This window comes from Ursus americanus, chromosome 2 (assembly GCF_024610735.1).
Source record: "Ursus americanus isolate L20-20 chromosome 2, mUrsAme1.1.p, whole genome shotgun sequence".
Taxonomy (NCBI): domain Eukaryota; kingdom Metazoa; phylum Chordata; class Mammalia; order Carnivora; family Ursidae; genus Ursus; species Ursus americanus.
The window spans coordinates 94,389,730-94,410,147 of record NC_142128.1 but is presented as its reverse complement, the minus strand read 5'-3'; the positions used below and the strand labels follow the sequence as shown (position 1 = coordinate 94,410,147).

Genomic DNA, 20,418 nt, shown 5'->3' with positions numbered 1-20,418 from the left:
GAGAGAGGGGCACCTGGGTGGTTCAGTCGGTTAAGCATCCAACTCTTGGTTTCGGCTCAAGTCATGATCTCGCAGTTGTGGTATCAAGCCCCACATTGGGTTCTGTGCTCAGTGCAGTCTGTTTCAGATACTCTCTCCTCCTCCCTCTCATTCACTCTCTCTCTCAAATAAATAAATAAAATCTTTTTAAAAAGAATTTAAAAAATAGATTATAGAGAGAATTTCTATATATCAACGAGAGGCAGGAAATCCAATAGAAAACTGGGCAAAGAATTAGAATAGGCAAATTACAGAAAGAAGACTACGAATGCCTAACAAATCCATAAAAACATGCTTGAACTTTCTAGAAATCAAATAATGCAATTAAAATAACAATGAGATCCCACATTATAAAAATTTTAAGGTTTGATATCAAGAATTAGTAAGAATATGGAGGCCCCTGGGTGGTGCAGTCAGTTAAGCATCTGACCCTTGGTTTTGGCTCAGGTCTTGATCTCAGGGTGGTGAGATCAAGCCCCGCTGTCGGGTTCCGTGCTCAGTGCGGAGTCTGCTAAAGCTTTTCTCTCTCTCTCTCCCTCTGCCCCTCCCTGTGCTTGCTCTCTCTCTTTCTCTAAAATAAATAAATCTTAAAAAAAAAAAAAAAGAGTCGGTAAGAATATGAAGGAAGGGTTCCCTCAAAGGCTATTGGTCAGCAATGGTAAACCGATGCAACCAGTCATTAGGCAACTCAATATGTCCCAGCCATCACACTCCTGGGAATATACTCCAGAGAAACTTGCACACAGGTGTCCTTACTGGAATCTGCTTGAGGGCGTGCATCTCAGCGTTGTTTGCAGTGGCAGGGAGCTGCAAGCAACCTGAGGGCTGGTGGGCAAGGATACAACTCTATCAGGGGTAATCAATGCATTCAGTGGGAAACTAAGCAGCCCCCAGAATTAATGCAAGAGATATACATTCAGCTATGTGCTTAGCTCTTAAGACGTAGCGTCAAGTGGGAAAAGTGTGAGAAAACAGAATAAAATCGATAGCACGGAACCAGCGTAAATTTAAAACGCTCTAAATAATGGATGAATAGTGGATGCCTGCGAGGGATATAGAAGAAATGAAAATGGGGGTCAGGAAGAAAGAGAAAAAAGAGGGCCTTGTGCTGACCTAGGATGACAGAGCCTAATCAATGCTAGTTTTCAGTTGCTTAGGGAAAAAACAAACAAAAGAAACACGGAACTCTGAGAGTAATCAAACAAGAGGGTCACGAGACTGGTGGCTCTAATGCCTTGGTCGCCTACATAAGCAAACCGAAGCCTAAGCCAGAGTCAATCCTGCAAATGCCTCAAGGTCAAGAAGAACAACCAATCACAAACAGCCAACTAGGCTTTCCCAAATACTGCATCCCTTAAGTGACAGCCAATGAAATAACTTCCTTACTTTGCTTCTCCATGAAAACCCCGCCCCTAGTTCCTGCCAGTAGAGTGCTCCTAACTGCTTCTAGTTTGGCACTGCCCGATTCAAATCAATGTTTGCTCAAATAAACAAACTCTTAAAATTTGAATACACTTCAGTTTATCTTTGTTATTGTTGACAGGAAGTAAGATTCATCAGTGGGCATGAATAAGGAGCGGGCAGCACTGAGGTTCTCATGAGGACAGGGCTGGCCATTTGTCCAGGGGGCCACAATTAGGGGTGTATTTGAACCCATTGCCCTCTGGGATGAGCCACTTTTCAGCCACCATGTTTTCACACTTGTCCCCATTAAACTTGGTAAAGCCCCACTTCTTGAAGATGTGGATCTTCTGGAGGCCAGGGAATTTGAACTTGGCCCTATATATGACCTCAGGGACATGCTCCCTTTCCTGCAGCTTGGCACAGATGAACATGCTGACTTGCCCAATGTGGACACTGCCCACTGTGCCCTGGGGCTTTCCAAAGGCACCTTACATACCTGTCTGGAGCCTAGACTGGGGATAGCATGAGGTCAGACATGAATGTCCCCTGGAAAGGTCTGTCTCCAAGGTCCCTTAGGGCAACCCCTACAAGCAACAGGCTTCATATACTACCAAGGAAGCTACTGTTTGCAGCCATGGCACACCAGGGCCCATGGGGAAAGAGCACAGTGGGCTTCACTGGCTGCAGACTCTGTTTACCTTTCAACAGACTATGCTCAGTTTCTTTCTCTCACACCCCCACATCCAATCCATTAGTAAATTCCTTATCTTCCAAATATATGCAGAATTCAATCATTTCTCATCCTTTCTATCAATACCACTGTGGGCTTGGTCACCATCCCCTCTTCCCTGATTTTGACACCAGTCTCGTCACCAGTCTCTTTTGCTTTTATGTCTTCCTGCCTTTGGTCTGCTTTCAACACAGCAACCAGAAGGAGCCTATTAAACAGAAGTCAGATTACATCAATTTATGCTTTAGATCCTCTGGTTCCTGTTTCCACTCAGAATGAAAGCAAAGCCCTAATGACCCACAAGCTTCTTGAGCTTACCCCCTTGCTTCTCTGGTCTTACGGGCTCATCTCTCCCCTCGGCCACTCTCTCACGCCACACTGGCCTCTTGCTAACCTAGCAGATACCAAGTACACCCTTCATTCACGGCCTTTGCAGGTGTTTATTCTTCTTCCAAGAATGCTCTTTCCCTAGAGTTCCAAACAGCTTGTTCCCTCACTCTTTCAGATCTTCATTCAGAAGTCTCAGTGAGACCTCTGACCACACTGTTTAAATCTGCAACCCCTCGGACACAAGATCTGAACAAAGTGGGCAAAAGATTTCAGCAGACGACTTGCCAAAGAAGATACACAGTTGGCAAATAAGCACAAGAAAAGATGCTCAACATCATATGTCATTAAGAAAATGCAAATTACAACAACGAGATACCACTACACATGTAATAATAATAATAATAACCGACGACACCAAATGCTGATGAGGATGTGAAGCAAAAGGAACTCTCATTCACTGCTGGCGGGAATGCAAAATGGTCCAGCCAGGAGCACCGGGGCAGCGGCCCACGCCTGTAGCCCCAGCTACTTTGGAGGCTGAGGCAGGAGGATCACTTGAGCCCAGGAATTCTGGGCTGCAGTGCACTATGCCAGTTGGGGGCCTGCACGAAGCTGGGCAGCAACATAGTGACCTCCCTGGAGTGGGGGAACCGACAAGTTGCCTAAGGAAGGGTGAATCAGCCCAGGTCAGAAATACAGCAGGTCACGGGACACCTGGGTGCCTCAATCAGTTAAGTGTCTGCCTTTGGCTCAGATCATGATCTCAGGGTCCTGGCATCGAGTCCCGCATCGGGCTCCTTGCTCAGCAGGGATCTGCTTCTCCCTCCACCTCTGCCCCTCCCCCTGCTCATGTGATCTCTTTCTCTCTCTCTCTTTCTGACAGGTAAATAAATAAAATCTGTTTTTAAAAATGCAGCAGGTCAAAACACCTGTGCTTATTAAAATGGTACAGGCACTGTGGAAGGTAGTTTGACAGTTTCCTGCAAAACTAAACATAGGCTTACAATACCAGCAATTGCACTCAGTTATTTACTCAAATGTGCTGGAAACTTTTGTCTACACAAAAACCTGCACGCGGATATTTATAGCAGCTTTATTCACAATTGCCAAAAATTGGAAGCAGCCGAGATAGTCCGCAGTAAGTGAATGGGTAAGGAAACCTTACTAATGATATAGACTTGACCCCAAAAATAACTCATTTTAAGATGATCCTCATACTTAAAAGCTTTTTCAACTCTTTCAGAAGAAAATCTTCTAAATAGTATATTAGAGAAGCCTCAGAGGTCTGTTTCGTAGACTGTCAACTTTTATCACAGTACCCTTATGGCAAAGTATGTCTTAAGTAAATAAAATTTACTGTTTACCTCAAGACATCTCTAATTTGATTAATAGTACCTTGCAATTAAAAAATAAGCAATGTAGGGGCGCCTGGGTGGCACAGCGGTTAAGCGTCTGGCTTCGGCTCAGGGCGTGATCCCGGCGTTATGGGATCGAGCCCCACATCAGGCTCCTCCGCTATGAGCCTGCTTCTTCCTCTCCCACTCCCCCTGCTTGTGTTCCCTCTCTCGCTGGCTGTCTCTATCTCTGTCGAATAAATAAATAAAATCTTTAAAAAAAATAAGCAATGTAAAAAGAAAAATGGTCACATATTCAAGCAAGGTGCTAAGGGAAGAAAAGAAGGACATGAAAATATTATCCCAAAGAAATTTAATTTTATCAACTAAACAAGCAAAAGTCAATTTTGATTGGTTCATTGTCCATCAGTACTTACAAGTAAGTGAAAAGGAAAATTATGTGAAGCATTTTGTTTTAAATCATATTTTACTCTTTTTTTTTTTAGAGAGAGAGAACGGGTGTGAGCTCACACAAGCTGGGCAAGGGGCCGAGGGAGAGGGAGTGAGAGATTCCTAAGCAGGTTCCATGCCTAGCACAGAGCCTGACACGGGGCTTGAACTCACAACCCTGAGATCATGACCTGAGCCCAAATCAAGAGTCAGATCCTTAACCAATTGAACTACCCAGGCCCCCCTTATATCATATTTTAAAAGCAATGTTGAAAGTGAACATTTTAAGCTTGATTTTTAAGTATCAACATAATTAATAGTTAGATTTTACTGTAAAGAAGGCTTTTTCTCTTTTGATATTTAAAAATTTTACTGAGGGGTACCTGGCTGGCTTAGTCAGTGGAGCATGCTACTCTTGATCTCAGAGTTGTAAGTTTGAGCCCCATGTTGGGTGTAGAGGTTACTTAAAAATGAAATCTTGGGGCGCCTGGGTGGCACAGCGGTTAAGCGTCTGGCTTCGGCTCAGGGCGTGATCCCGGCGTTATGGGATCGAGCCCCACATCAGGCTCCTCCGCTATGAGCCTGCTTCTTCCTCTCCCACTCCCCCTGCTTGTGTTCCCTCTCTCGCTGGCTGTCTCTATCTCTGTCGAATAAATAAATAAAATCTTAAAAAAAAACAAAAAACAAAAAACGAAATCTTGAGGTGCCTGGGTGGCTCAGTCAGTTAAGTGTTGGACTCTTGCTTTCCACTCGGGTCATGATCTCAGGATTATGAAACTGAGCCCATCAGGCTCTGTGCTGGGCGTGGACTCTGCTTAAGAGTCTCTCTCTCTCTCCCTGTCCCTGTGCCTCTCCCCCATCGCTAACACACCTGTACACTCAGTCTCAAAAAAAAACATAAAAAGTTAAAAAATTAAAAATAAAAATTTTGCTGAGACTTAAATCATCTCTGCTGTTAACAGCTTTTCTCCCATCTCCCTACAATGGGGGGTGGGGGGAAACCCATATAGACAAGTCTGTGAGGCAATGATTATTCAGAAGCCAAACCTTCTTTTACAAAGTTTCCAGGCCCATTGCTTCAGCCCAGCAGGGATAGAAAACTTGTGTGTAGCTATTTCCCATATCCCTTTGGGAGTTCATTACATAAACAGATAATGACACATCCCCCAGACAATACTTGACTAAATGTTAGGTTTTTTTTTTTCTTACTTGCAAATTCTTTCCTAAGGAAAACACAATTCTTTTTGTCTGACATAAATCAGAATGACATAAAATCAAGTCTGTTTGCTGATTGTGTAAAATCTGAATGTAGGTTCCTATTTTCTACATGTTTCCTCATGCCTCTTCAAGTTAATGTTTGGCAGACAAATTTATTTGCCCAGTGTGATTAGAAAGGGAGTAAGCTTGGGGCGCCTGGGTGGCTCAGTCATTGGGTGTCTGCCTTTGGCTCCGGTCATGATCCCAGGGTCCTGGGATCGAGCCCCGCATCAGGCTCCCTGCTCAGCGGAAAGCCTGCTTCTCCCTCTCCCACTCCCCCTGCTGTGTTCCCTCTCTCACTGTCTCTCTCTTTGTCAAATAAATAAATAAAATCTTAAAAAAAAAGGGAGTAAGCTTGCAAGTGACACAAATACACACACAAAAAGTAAAATTTTTAAATGTATTCACAGACATGATGAAAGGAGGAATTCCGTTCATATCTGCATGTCATCTAGAGAAGAAAAAGCATCCGTATAAGAATAGTTTACACTCAATGGTGACAGGTCACCTCAAGAAATAATTTAGTCCCACCAAATACTCTGATCAGCACCTATGCTTCTAACTCTTTAGAGTTTCATTCTTTTCTGACATTTAGACGGCATTCCTTTTTCTTTTTCTATAATTGGTCATTCTTTCTCTTTTTGGGGGAGGCGGGGGAACAGAGAGGGAGAGAGAGAATCCCAAGTAGGCTCCATGCCCAGCACAGAGCCCAAGGCAGGGCTTGATCTCACAACCCTGAGATCATGACCTGAGCTGAAATCACGAGTCAGACACTTCACCGACTGAGTCACCCAGGCGCCCCAATTCTTTCAACTTTAATATTTCAGGAAAGAGATCCATGTGATGTTATCAAAGGGAAGTGAACCACATTCGGGTCCTTAGCCTGCTCACATTGAACCAGAGTGACCCATGTTCCATTCCTGACGAGATTTCTCATATCCAAGCACAGCAGCACCATGTTCCACTAAATGCTATGGACAATCTATCAGGCATTCTACCATCCGGAATCTTTTTTAAAGATTTATTTATTTATTTATTTATTTATTTATTTATTTATTTATTTATTTGAGGGAGAGCAGGGGAAGGGCAGAGGGAGGGAGAGAATCACAAGCAGACTCCCTGCTGAGCATAGAGCCATCTCGGGGCTCAATCCCAAAGTGGGACTCCATCCCAGGACCCTGAGATCATGAACCTGAGCCAAAATCAAGAGTCAGCCGCTTAACTGACTGAGGAACTCACACGCCCTTGGGATCTTTTCTGTATTTTCCTTAACAACTACAACTACAACACCCCCAACCACTGTCATCCCAGTTAGACACAACAAGCACCATTCTAACCATCTCAGGGTGCCATTTCTATATACAAGCAGCCCACGGGGAGCAGCACATAATAACCTCCTCCTCTTCTCACCTCCCACTCCCTCTGCTAAGGGATGGAACACCAAAGAAAGTGAACAAGTGGGTAAGCCAATTTAAGAAATTGTGGGTGAAGTTGGAAATCTGTTTGAAGATGCAAAAGCTTCCAAACTGTCAGACCCCAAAACCATGGAAACCCTCGGTTCTTACTTGAAATGCCATGGTGCCTAGAATCTGAACGAGCCAGCTGGCACTTAACCATATTGTTAACTGATACTGTTAGTTTTCTTTACACAAGAATCTTCACGCTGTCTCAGTCTTTAAAAAAGAGGAAGACCTTTGCAAAATAATTTCGTGTCATGAAGATTTGTTTGTAAATTATATTTTTATAGACAAATCATAATTGAAATACACCACTGGGTCTCAACATCTAAAGGAATCTTGCAACACATTTCATCAATGGCTATTATTTAATTAGGTCTACTTGGTTCTGTGTATTCTGATGTCTGAAAAGATCTTGATTTTTGTTCACTTGTTTATCATCTATTTCCCACAACAGAATGAAAGCTCTGTAACTTCAGGGACATTTTTTATCTTTTTCTCTGCTTTATCTGCTGCACCTAGAACATACTGGAGCTCAGTAAATATTTGCTGAATGAATTAAAATGCGCCAAAAATGGCTTGTTTTTTTTAAGTTTATTTATTTAAGCAGTCTCCACACCTAACATGGGGCTCAAACTCACAACCCCCAGATCGAGAGTTGTATACTCTTCCAAGCCAGCCAGGCGCCCCACAAAAGGTTTTTCTCCTTCTAGAAAGCTACCTGAGTGTCTCTTGACTGGCTATCAAGTCCTAAACTGTTTCACCTGAGTCACTATATCCTTGCTTTATGAAGTCTGAACAACAGGTCACTAACAAACAGCCTCAAAGATATTCCCATGACTACAGCTTGCTTATGTCATCAAGGTTATCCCTCAGGGTACTCACATTATTCCCTTGATGGAAATCTAAGACATGCACAAGAGGTGAGTTTAGACCAGCCAATAGCTCTTGGAAACCTTTACAAGTTTCTTAATTATAATGTTAAAACCAGGAACCAACAATTACTCCAACATGGTTTAGGCTACCCCCACTCCAAACTATGAACATCAGCAGATGCACAGGGGAAGTGCTGAGCTAAGCTTGGCATTCTTGAAAGCAGAGCCAAACAGGGATTTTCCATAGGTACAGTCAGCCCAGAAGTGGAATTAGGCAATTTTAACCCATCCAGGTCACCCTATCTCTGTGCCTGCATAGAGACTCACAGAAGCAGGACCAGCTCCGGCAGACAGTGCTTAATAGAACAGTTGGTTCTTATGTATCTAACCTGTTCATATATGCCAATGCTCCCTCTTGCCATCAGTGCTTCTCCTGGTACCAACCTTACCCAGATTTCTGGGTGCTTCCTCTCCTCTCAGAGACTATCTGATGTTATTTTGACCTGATTTTACTCAAATGGAAATGGTAAAAAAAAAAAAAAAAAAAAAGTGTTTTGCAAACTTGGCTGACCAAAAGAATACCTGCAATATTTATTTTAAAATGTAGCTTCTGGGGTGCCTGGATGGCTCAGTCAGTTAAGCGTCTGCCTTCAGCTGAGGTCATGACCCCGGAGTCCCAGGATCGAGCCTCACATCGGGCTCCCTGCTTAGCGGGGAATCTGCTTCTCCCTCTGCCTCTCACCCTGCTCACGTGCTCTCTCTCTCTCTGTCTCAAATAAATAAAATCTTTTTAAAAAATTAAAAAATAAAGATAAAAAAATTAAATTAAAAAATAAGATAAAATGCAGCTTCCAAGGATTGACCAGAATAATCACAGCTGTGTAAATCAGCGTCCTAAACCTCCTGGAAAGCACACAGCAACTAGGAAAGCAAAAGTGAAACAGAGAAACAAATACAGAATGAGTATACACCAAGGTTCACAGCAGCATTATTCACAATAGCCAAAGGTGGAAACAACCCAAACGCCCACTGAAAGAATGAATCGATGAACAGAATGTGTCATGTATGTAGAATGGAATATTATTCAGCCTTAAAAAGCAATGTAATTCTGGGTGGCACAGCGGTTAAGCATCTGCCTTCGGCTCAGGGCATGATCCCGGCGTTACGGATTCGAGCCCCACGTCAGGCTCCTCCACTATGAGCCTGCTTCTTCCTCTCCCACTCCCCCTGCTTGTGTTCCCTCTCTCGCTGGCTGTCTCTATCTCTGTCAAATAAATAAATAAATAAATAAATAAATAAATAAATAAATAAATCTTTAAAAAAAAGAAAAAAGCAATGTAATTCTGATACATGCTACGACGCGGATGCTTGAAGACACTGTGCTAAGTGAAGCAAGCCAGACAGGAGAGGACAACCATTGTATGATTCTACTTACGTGATGTACCTCAAGTAGTCAAATTCATGAAGACGGAAAGCAGAACAGTGATTATCATGGGCTTGGGGGCAGAGTGGGACTGTTCAAAGAGTCGCAAAAATAATCCAAATCTTTGAGAGCATATGTTCCTATAGTGACAGAGAATGAGAGAGCCTTTGGGTTATAAGTCCTCAAATGCTACCCTGACCTGCCTCTCTTGCTGTGCAATAATCTGCAAAAAAGTGGTTTATGAAAATCTAACTCATTCATTGTTAGGCAGTAAAAACAGGATCTAGCAGGGGGTTGTTAAGATGGCAGAGGACTAGGGGACCCTAAGTCTGTCTGGTCCCTGGAATTCAGTGAGATAGTTATCAAATCATTCTGAACACCTGCAAAAGCGATCAGAGATCTGAAAAAAGAAATGCTGCAATTGTACAAAGAGAAAAGCAACCACTTTTTGGAAGGTAGGAGGTATGGAGACTTGAATCTGGGCAATATATCGGAGGATATGGCAAAGGGAGGGAGCCAACTTAAGGAGGCCACTGCAAAGTATTACAAGCAGCAGAGTGCAAAATCAGAACTTTTGGAAGTCAGCTACAGTAGGGAATGTCCCTGGCTTAACAGTGGTCAGGTGGTAAAGCAGGGCGGAATCCCAGGTGGGACAGCATGGTCTCAGGATCACCGGAGTCAGAGGAAGAACGGGGGTGCCTGAGTAGGTCAGAGTTCCCAGGCACTGGAGCGGGAAACCAGCTGAAAAGAGTGAGTCTAGGCCCTGGCTATCTGTGCGATGTTGCCATGAACTGCAAATCGCCACTCGTTTTTGCAACTGCTTTCCTGGCGTAGGCCAGACCTGCAAGAAATATTACAGGGGATCCTTTAAGCAAAAAGAGAGCCCAAAAGTAACAAAGACCAGAAAGGAACAGAGACAATCTACAGAAACAGTGACTTTACAGGGGTGCCTGGGTGGCTCAGTCAGCTAGGCGTCTGCCTTCAGCTCAGGACATGATCCCAAGGTGCTGGGATCTGGCCCCATGTTGGGCTTTCCGCTCAGCAGGAGCCTTCTCCCTCTCCCTGCCACTCCCCCTGCTTTACTCTCTCTCCCTCTGTCAAATAAATAAATAAATAATCTTTTTTAAAAAATTGACTTTACAGGTAATACAATGGCACTAAATTCATCTTTTATAATAATTATTCTGAATGTACATTAAAAGTATTATTCACCATGATCAAGTGGGATTAATTCCTGGGCTGCAGGGGTGGTTCAATATCCACAAATTAATCAGTGTGATACATCACATTAATAAAAGAAAGAATAAGGACCTTACGATCTTGTCAATAGATGTAGAAAAAGCATTGACAAAATAGAGCATTCTTTCTTGATAAAAAAAAATCTCTGCAGTGTAGGACAGAAGGAACATACCTCAATATCATAAAAGCCATATACAAAAACCCAGGGAAAATATCCTCAACAGGGAAAAACTGAGAGCTTTTTCCCTAAGGTCCAGAACATGACAGGGATGTCCACTCTCACTGCTGTTGTTCAAGATAGTACTGGAAGGGGCGCCTGGGTGGCACAGCAGTTAAGTGTCTGCCTTCAGCTCAGGGCGTGATCCCGGCGTTCTCCTAGTGCTCCTAGCCTGCTTCTTCCTCTCCCACTCCCCCTGCTTGTGTTCCCTCTCTTGCTGGCTGTCTTTATCTCTGTCGAATAAATAAATAAAATCTTTAAAAAAAAAAAAGATAGTACTGGAAGTCCTAACTTTAGCAATCAGACAACAAAAAGAAATAAAAGGCATCCAAACTGGTAGAAAGAAGTCAAATTTTCATTCTTCACAGACAACATGATACTATATGTAGAAAACCCAAAAGACTCCAGCAAAAAATTGTTAAAACTGATACAGGAATTCAGAAAGGTTGCAGGGTATTCAATCAGTGCACAGAAGTCAGTTGCATTTCTATACACTAACAATGAGGCAGAAAAAAGAGAAATCAAGGAAGCAATCCCATTTACAATTGCACCAAAATCCATAAGATACCTAGGAATAAACCCAGCCAAAGAGGTAAAGGATCTGTATTCAGAAGACGATAGAACGCTTATGAAAGAAATTGAGGAAGACACAATGAAATGGAAAAACGTTCCACGCTCGTGGATTGGAAGAACAAATACTGTTAAAATGTCTGTGGTACCCAGAGCAATCTACACATTCATTGCAATCCCTATCAAAATACCAGTAATATTTTTCACAGAGCTGGAACAAATAATCCTAAAATTTGTATGGAACCAGAAAAGACCCTGAATAGCCAAAGTAATGTTGAAAAAGAAAACCAAAGCTGGAGTCTTCACAGTTCCAGACTTCAAGCTGTCTTACAAAGCTGTAATCATCAAGACAGCATGGTATTGGTGCAAAAACAGACACAGAGATCAATGGAACAGAAGAGAGAACCCAGAAATGGACCCTCAACTCTACGGTCAACTAATCTCAGCAAAGCAGGAAAGAATATCCAATGGAAGAAAGACAGTCTCTTCAACAAATGGTGTCGGGAAAATTGGACAGCCACGTGCAAAAGAATGAAACTGGACCACTTTCTTACACCATACACAAAAATAACTTCAAAAAGGATGAAAGACCTAAATGTGAGATAGGAATATCAAAATCCTAGAACACAGGCAGCAACCTCTTTGACCTTGGTCGTAACAACTTCTTGTTAGACATGTCTCCAAAGGCAAGGGAAACAGAAGCAAAAATGAACTATTGGGACTTCATCAAGATAAAAAGCTTCTGCACAGCAAAGGAAACAGTCAACAAAACTAAAAGGCAACCTATGGAATGGAAGAAGGTATTTGCAAATGTCTTATCAGATAAAGGACAGGTATCCAAAGTCTATAAAGACCTTATCAAACTCAACACCCCAAAAAACAAAAAAATCCAGTCAGGAAATGGGCAAAAAGGGGTGCCTGGGTGGTTCAGTCCATTAAGCTTCTGCCTTTGGCTCAGATCATGATCTCAGGGTCCTGGGATCGAGTCCCGAGTTGGGCTCCCTGCTCAGTTGGGAGTCTGCTTCTCTCTCTCCCTCTGCTCCCCCACCCCCTTATGCTCTTCCTCTCTCTCTCTCAAATAAATAAATAAAATCTTAAAAAAAAAGAAAGGAAGGAAGAAATGGACAGAAGACATGAACAGACATTTCTCCGAAGATGACACACAAATGACCAAGAGACCCATGAAAAAATGCTCAACATCACTCGGCATCAGGGAAATACAAATCAAAACCACAGAGAAATGCCACCTCACAGGGGTCAGAATGGCTAAAATTAACAACTCAAGAAACAACAGATGTTGGCAAGGATGGGAGAGAAAGGGGAATCCTCTTACACTGTTGGCGGAAATGCAAACTGGTGCAGCCGCTCTGGGAAATAATGTGGAGGTTCCTCAAAAAGTTGAAAATAGAGCTACCCTACAACCCAGCAAGTGCACTACTAGGTATTTATCCAAAGGATACAAACATAGTGATCCGAAGGGGCACCTGCCCCCCAATGTTTATAGCATCATTGTCCACAATAGCCAAACTATGGAAAGAGCCAAGATGTCCATCGACAGATGAATGGAAAAAGAAGATGTAGTTATGTACATACAATGGAATATTACTCAGCCATCAAAAAGAACGAAATCTTGCATTTACAATGACATGGATGGAACTAGAGGGTATTATGCTAAGTGAAACAAATCAGTCAAAGAAAGAAAAATGCCATGTGATTTCGTTCATAAGTGTAATTTAAGAAACAAAACAGATGAACATAGGTGAAGGGAAGGAAAAATAAAATAAGATGAAAATTGTGAGGGAGGCAAACCATAAAAGACTCTTAACCATAGTAAAGAAATTGAGGGTTGCTGGGGGGGAGGTGGGGGGCAGGGATAACTGGCTGATGGGCATTAAGGAAGGCACTTGATGTAATGAGCACTGGGTGTTACATGCAACTGATGAATAGATAATAAATTTTTTTTAAAGGAGCTAGCACAGCATTGATACACATGTACTTTTTTTTTAATGTGAAAACAATTATAAACTTAACAATGAACAAATCACCCTGACCAGTAAAAAAAAAAAAAAAAAACCATAAAGAAACAGGTGAAAGTGGTGGGCATAGTATAACATATAGAGATGTCAAATCACTATGTTCTTCACCTGAAACTAATGTAACATTGTGCATCAAGCATAAATTTAAAAACCAAAAATCAAAGGGGCTTACTCAGCTCAGTGTCCAACTTTTGGTTTTGGCTCAGGTCATAATCTCATGGGTCATAGGATAAAGCCCTGTGTCAGGCTCCACACTCAGCAGGAGTCTGCTTGAAGATTCTCTCCCTCTGCCCTTTCCCCCAACCCACTCTCTATCAAATAAATAATGTTTAAAATTAAAATTTAAAGAAACAGATACAACTAAAATTTTCACCATGAATTTAAGAAATGTCAATGAAGTAATTGCAACTTGGAAGACACACTCCAAGCAGAAATACAAGACTTCTGGGAAGAGATGATGAGACAATCTTAGGAGATAACATTTAAAATGAAAGAAGTACGGGGGAAAAGTAAACCCAAGAGAGATGAGGATGAAAAGGAAGGAACACGGGGGGAACAGATCCAGAAGAAAAATACCATAAGAGTGCTAGAGTATAAAAATAAGAAGAGTAGGGGCGCCTGGGTGGCACAGCGGTTAAGCGTCTGCCTTCGGCTCAGGGCGTGATCCCGGCGTTATGGGATCGAGCCCCACATCGGGCTCCTCCGCTATGAGCCTGCTTCTTCCTCTCCCACTCCCCCTGCTTGTGTTCCCTCTCTCGTTGGCTGTCTCTATCTCTGTCAAATAAATAAATAAAATCTTTAAAAAAAAAATAAGAAGAGTGAAATAAAGATTTTAAAGGAAAGAGCATTCTTTATCTAGAAAACAAGGAGTGTCAACATTTGCATAATTGAAATCCTTGAAGAAGAAAACCAAAATAATGCAATAATAAATAATGCAGGATTTTCAAAAAACTTTCCTGAGACAAATGAGGACGTGAGTGTACACGTTGGAATGACTTACTAAGTACCAGAAAAAACTCATCCAAAAAAGGCATATCCTAATAAAGTTATCAGACTGAAAAGATTAAATCAATTATATGGGAGAAAAAAAATCAGGACGGGCTCAGATTTCCAGAAGACATTGGGGATTTGACTGGATCCAGATTTCGCTTCTTAGGGTTGCAGCTGGATTTGAAAATTCACTGAGTAATCACTTAATTCAACAAACATTTAGAAACTATTCAATAAATGCTTGTCAATGTGGATAATAGAAGTATCATCTGACAACCTATAATTTTCCTGAGGATTAAAACCACATGGTACTGGGGCACCTGGCTGGCTCAGTTGGTAGAGCATGCAACTCTTGATTTTGGAGTTGTAAGTTCAAGCCCCACATTGGGTGTAGAAATTACTTAAAAATGAAATCTTAAAAACAAAGAAACAAAAATAGAACCCATACGGTATTTAATTTATATGCTCTTAGGAACTTCAGAAGCTCACAAACTAATGAGAAAACAAGCATATAAATAAATTATCACAATACAATATAAGAGTCAGAACTCAAGATGGAAACAATAGGAAAGGTACATTCAGGAATGGCAAGAATTTCAGGGGCAGGGGGAGACAGACTACCTTAGGGACAGATCATTATGAGATTTGACCTTTAATTGTAGGTGACAAAGTCAATGCAGGAAAGTTAACTTTGGGAGTACTAAGGGGACAGTGTGTGTGTGTTGTGTGCTGGGGGGGGTATGAATTTTATTGGACCTCATATGCACAAGGATGAGTTAATCATATTTGACAGGTTATGCACGGCCTTTTATCATTTTTTTGTCTAGACAAAACTTTCTTATTTATTCTCTTTTTATCCTCATAGTCTTTCTCAATCTCCTTAACTCCTACTGTATGCAATCATTTAACATTTAATGACATTTCTTTTTTCTTTTTTTAAAGATTTTTATTTTATTTTATTTATTTGAGAGAGAGAGAGAGCATGAGGAGGGGGAAGAAGCAGACTCCCTACTGAACAGCGAGCCAGATGCCGGGCTCGATCCCAGGACCCTGAGATCATGACCAGAGCCGAAGGCAGATGCTTCACCAACTGAGCCATCCAAGCGCCCTAACATTTCATGATATTTTCATTTGTGTATTTGTGTTCTTGTTTGTGTGTGTTCTTACAAAATGTGCATGTCTTTTTTACTATTTTAATTATGGTATACTCAGCATACAGTGTTAGTTTCAGGTGTAAAATTTAGTGACTCAGCAAGTCTATACATTACTCACTGCTCATTGTGATGAGTGTGCTCTTAATCCCCTTCATCTATTTCACCCATCCCCCACCCACCTTCCCTCTGATAAACATTGGTTTGTTTTCTATAGTCAAGAATCTGTGTTTTGGTTTGTCTCTTTTTTCTTTATTTGTTTTGTTTCTTAAATTCTGACTTATTTCACTTAGCCTTATACTTTCTAGATCTATCCATGTTGTTACAAATGGCAAGATTTCGTTCTTTTTTATGGCTGAGTGATATTCCATTTTCTATATATACCACATCTTTACCCATTCATCTATCAATGGACGCTTGGGCTGCTTCCATAATTTGACTATTATAAATAATGCTGAAATGAACATAGGGGGGTGCATACATCTTTTCAAATTAACATTTTTGTTTTCTTTGGGTAAATACCCCAACAGCAGAATTCTTGAATCATACGGTGTTTCTATTTTTACACTCTGGGGAACTTCCATATTGTTTTCCACAGTGGCTGTACCAACTGACATTCTCATCAACAGTGTCTTGGGTTCCCTTTTCTCTACATCCTTGCCAACACTTGTTATATCTTGTGTTTTTTATTTTAGCCATTCTGACAGGTGTGAGGTGCTATGTAATTGTGGTTTTGCTTTGCATTTCCCTGATGATGAATGATGTTGAGCATCTTTTCAGGTGTCTTTTGCCATCTGTATGTCTTCTTTAGAGAAATGTCTGTTCATGTCTCCTGCCCATATATTTTTTTTAATTAGAGAGAGAGAGAGGAGCAGAGGGAGAGGGAGAGATAATCTTCAGCAGGCTCCACACTCAGTGTAGAGCCTGACCCAGGGCTTGATCTCACCACCCTGAGATCACGACCTGAGCTGAAATCAAGAGTTGGAAGCTTAACTGACTGAGCCACCCAGACGCCCCTCTTCTGCCCATTTTTAATTAGATTATCTGTGGGGTTATTGGTGTTGAGTTGTATAAGTTCTTGATATATTTTGGATACAAACTTTATCAAATAGAAGTATGCCTGTATTTTTAATTAATGTAAATGGTAGTGTGTCACATAACTCATTCTTTTACTTCTTTTTTTACTAAACGTTATGATTTTAAAATGTATCCATATGGCAGTGTGCATATTTAATGTTTATTGTAATTGCTGTATTGTGCTTATGAGTATACATCCATCACATTTTACTACCCACTGTCCCACTGATGAACACACCCAGCTGACACAACTCCTACCATACGACCAAAAAAAAACCCAACTTCACTAAACACCTCTTATGTGTCTCATTACACGTCTGTATAATAATTCCTTTGGAATAATATACTCAGGAGCAGCATTACTGTTCACAGGGCATGCATATACTTAATTTGGTTAAATTGTACCAGGTTGCCCTCCAAAACAGCTGCACAAATTTACATTTTCACCAGTGATGCAGGAGGGTAACTGAATTTCCTCACTCCCACCTACACTTTCTTTTTTTTTTTTTTTTTAAAGATTTTATTTATTTATTCGACAGAGATAGAGACAGCCAGCGAGAGAGGGAACACAAGCAGGGGGAGTGGGAGAGGAAGAGGCAGGCTCCCAGCAGAGGAGCCCGATGTGGGACTCGATCCCGGAACGCCAGGATCACGCCCTGAGCCGAAGGCAGACGCTCAACCACTGTGCCACCCAGGCACCCCCCACCTACACTTTCTAATATCCACTAGTCCCATCAGTATAAACTGACATTTCATTGCTGTTTTTATCTGCATTTCTTTGATCACCAATGAGGAGCTTCTCTTCATATGCTTATTAGGTCTTCAGGTTTCCTCTTCTAGAAACATCTTTGAGCCATATTTTTTTTTAAAGATTTTATTTATTTATTTGACAGAGATAGAGACAGCCAGCGAGAGAGGGAACACAAGCAGGGGGAGTGGGAGAGGAAGAAGCAGGCTCATAGCGGAGGAGCCTGATGTGGGGCTCGATCCCATAACGCCGGGATCACGCCCTGAGCTGAAGGCAGACGCTTAACCGCTATTCCACCCAGGTGCCCCTTGAGCCATATTTTTAATCCTTAGTCCATTTTTTCCTCATTGGGGTTGCTGCCTTTTGCAGAACTATCTTTAAGTACTCTATATATTAATCCTTAGGTTGGTTTAGATATTACAAATGCCTTTTCTTATTATTTCATGTGTTAACATCATTTACAGAAATACTCAGTTTTGATATAATCACATTTGTCATTTTTTTTCCTACAGTTGAGGCTTTTACTTTAAGAAGTCCTCTCTGAACCAAAATCACAAAGATATCCTCCTACGTGTTCTTCTATTAACTTTGTCATTTTACCTTTTACATTTAGCTCCTCAGCCCATCCAGAATCCACTCTCCCATGTGGTGTGAGGTGGGGATCCAGTTTTAATTTTCTCCATATAGTGAGCCAATTTTCCCCAACTTATCTTCTTAACAGTCCTTTCTCTCCATTGATTTGGGGGCCAAAAAAAAAATTTTTTTTTTTAAATTTAACCAGCAGTTTTGCAGAGGAAAAAGCTTGGAAATAAGGATGCAAGGTAAGAGGTATTGTTACAGTGTAGACAGAAATAAGAACTTGACCAAAGACAGTAGCTGGAGGGAGGGTGGGCAGAAAGGAATATCAGATTTGAGAGGTATTTCTGGGGTTGGGAATGTGGAATGAAGGGGAGAAAGGAGAAACACCTTCAGTTTTGAACCCCACACATACTGTGGCTGGAGATGCCCCTACTGTGATAAGGGCAGGAATCTGAACAGGTTTGAAGGGAAAAGATGAATACAGTTAAGAGGTGTCAAGGTTGGGGTGCCTGTAGACATGCATTGTTTGGCCCTCACATTTTAAAAAAATGTGTGCATAATTAAATAACACCATTTAATAACTGGGAGCTTTCATTTAAAAATCTATATTTGGGGGTGACTGGGTGGCTTGGTCTGTTGGGCATCTTCCCTTGGCTTGGGTCATGATCCCAGGGTCCTGGGATAGAGCCCCTCATCAGGCTCCCTGCTCAGTGGGGAGTCTGCTTCTCCCTCTGCCTCTCCCCAACTCATGCGCTCATTCTCTCTCACTCTCTCTCTCTCTCTCTCTCTCAAATGAATAAATAAAATCTTTAAAAATAAATAAAAAGCAAAAACCTATATTCAGCTACTTTCTAAAATACCAATGGCCTGGCTTCAGCTGGTGGATATGATCACCAACTTCCAATACTTCATGTAGCACAAGCTTCTGAGGGCCCCCACAGTCTGCACCAGACCCTCAATTTTCCTATAGACATTTGGGATTCAGATCCTGGTACTACAGGATGAGGAGGTGGTAAAAAAACATAGATGTTTGCTATCAAACAGACTTGATTTGAATCCCGGCTCAGCAACTTACTTAACTGATCTAAATCTGTATCTCCGTATTGCAAAGTGGGCAGAGTATCCGTCTTATAAGGGTTTCTTAAGAGAGTTTAAAGAAAGAATGCATGTAAAGCTCAACGGTAATTGTTAGCAAATGATAGCTAGAAAAAAATCAAATTAAAAATTGGAAAGGCAGGGGCGCCTGGGTGGTTCAGTCGTTAAACGTCTGCCTTCGGCTCAGGGCGTGGATCGAGCCCCCCATCAGGCTCCCCCGCTGGGAGCCTGCTTCTTCCTCTCCCACTCCCCCTGCCTGTGTTCCCTCTCTCGCTGCCTGTCTCTCTCTCTGTCAAATAAAATCTTTCAAAAAAAAAAAAATTGGAAAGGCAATTCCAGAACTTAGGAGAGAATCAGAGATCTGGGCCATGGCTTGGCAAGGCAGTGGTATATGGTTCTGTCCTGGAATTCATGACTTTCTTGATGACATTCTCCTCTCTTCCACAACCCCATCCCCACTTCCCTAAATCCCTAAAAGTTCACACATAGAAAAAGCTCAATACATGTCTATGGAAGTAAGGGAGGAAGAATGACTGATGGGGCTGGCGGTGAAAAACAGGCATTTTCTTTCATTTGTCAGACAGAAGAAAAGTGCAAGTTACCAACTTACCTATGTTTGTTCCTGTAAACCTAGCCCCACCTCCTTGCCAATAAAGAAGTTAACTAAGGCATATAGTTGCTGTGTATACTCCCAATTCCCAAGAAGAGATTGAGAAAAAGAAACACACTTACTCATGTTGGCTACAAAATATATCTCTAAGCCTCCTTCAGTAAAATACTATTTGGACAGTATTTAATAGAAGTATTTGTTACAGGGGTTCCTGGGTGTCTCAGTGCATTAAGCATCTGACTCTTGATCTCAGTTCAGGTTTTGATCTCAGGGTCATGAATTCAAGCACTGTGTTGGGTTCCATGCTGGGTGTGAAGCCTACTTTTTTAAAAAAAAAGTATTTGTTGTATATAATTAACAATGCCAACAAAAATTAACCAAAGAATACAAAGATATAACAATTCTAATTTAGTGCAAAAAGCTTCAAAGAAAAGATGGTTTTGTGGGAGGTCATTTATCTTTTTCTGTTATATATATATATCTCTTCTGAATTCTCCACAGCAACATTCAACTCTGTAAACACATTTTTCTCATGCTTCTGCTAAACACATTTTTTAAATAGCTACATTTATTTTAAATTCATTTCTTCAGAACAACCTGGTATTTGCTCTTTTTGCGGTAAGTCAAAATTGAAGTTTTAAGTCTTCCCAATTTCCTAATAACTGAGTACCAAATCACACTTGGCTTGTCCTGTTACGTGTGTTTCTGATTTCACTTACTCTTTATAGCTAAGGAAAATGACCACATTAAATTTGAAAATGCATTAACTCTCCTTAAAAAAAAAAACACCTAGGCTGAGTTAAATTA

General features: G+C 41.4%; 1 non-coding gene and 1 pseudogene across 1 annotated transcript; both read right to left on the bottom strand.

The window, feature by feature from the left end:
* Window positions 1-1,634: 1,634 nt before the first annotated feature.
* Window positions 1,635-1,949, bottom strand: LOC148110686 (large ribosomal subunit protein uL16 pseudogene; annotated as a pseudogene).
* A 48-nt stretch (window positions 1,950-1,997) lies between these two features.
* On the bottom strand, window positions 1,998-2,130 carry LOC123803118 (small nucleolar RNA SNORA70). Its single transcript, XR_006782756.1, has one exon. It is a non-coding gene; the product is annotated as a small nucleolar RNA SNORA70 (small nucleolar RNA).
* Window positions 2,131-20,418: the final 18,288 nt, after the last annotated feature.